Raw genomic sequence first — 774 nt, forward strand, 5'->3', positions numbered from 1 at the left:
CGCCGCCGCGCAAACGGGGCCAGGAAGCGCATGCACAGTGATGGGGGGGGGGGTGGTGGTGGTGGTGGTGGTGGTGGTGGTGTGGCTTTTTTCCTGGCCGGGCTTTCTAAGTTCAAATGTCTCGTTTTCAGGATTTGGTAAACCCGCGGATCGCCCCGCTTTGCCTCCGTGACGACTGCGCGGCGTCCCGCCGCCGAGGCCGTCGGTGGGATTCCCGTGCGCTCCGGCTGCTGAGGCAAACGGGGGGGATCCCGCCTTAATATCCGATCTCGTGTTTCTCTTTCAGTGATCCCGGTGACAGAATGACACAGTTTCTGTAAGCCCGTGACTACATCAGAAGCTCTTCCACTTTTGATTTGTTTAAATCAGCCATGTTTGCCGAGTGTTTAAGGTTGGGCTGGGAAAGATAGTGCTGTGCGTTGCTCAAGGGTGTAGGAGAGGCCAGGCAGGTGAGTAATCGCTGTGATCTCATCTCGCTAATGCAAAGGGACATAGGATTTCCCCCGCGCTGTGAGAACACGCGGCTTTTTTTTTTTTTTTCTATTTGCCCCTTTAAATAGCTTGCTAACATTTGCATAACACTGCCAACAGGCAAATTACTCAAAACAGCCTCGGCTCATGCAAATAAGCCGAGAATTCATTTCAGTGGGAGGAAAACAAAACAAAAAATCCCCGAAGCCTGCCTTCTCCTCACCGCGGTCCCGCAAGTTGCCCGCTCCCCGCCCGCCCCCGCGGCCACGCCGGTGCCCGCGCTCGCCAGGAGGGGCTCCGCAC

The 774-nt window shown here is 56.2% G+C and overlaps 1 protein-coding gene across 1 annotated transcript in view; it reads right to left on the reverse strand.

The window, feature by feature from the left end:
- Positions 1-774, reverse strand: part of IRF2BPL (interferon regulatory factor 2 binding protein-like) — a 4,929-nt gene that overhangs the window by 3,878 nt on the left and 277 nt on the right. The window lies entirely within an intron of this gene.

The sequence above is a fragment of the Pygoscelis adeliae genome, unplaced genomic scaffold, assembly GCF_000699105.1.
Source record: "Pygoscelis adeliae isolate BGI_AS28 unplaced genomic scaffold, ASM69910v1 Scaffold71, whole genome shotgun sequence".
Classification (NCBI taxonomy): domain Eukaryota; kingdom Metazoa; phylum Chordata; class Aves; order Sphenisciformes; family Spheniscidae; genus Pygoscelis; species Pygoscelis adeliae.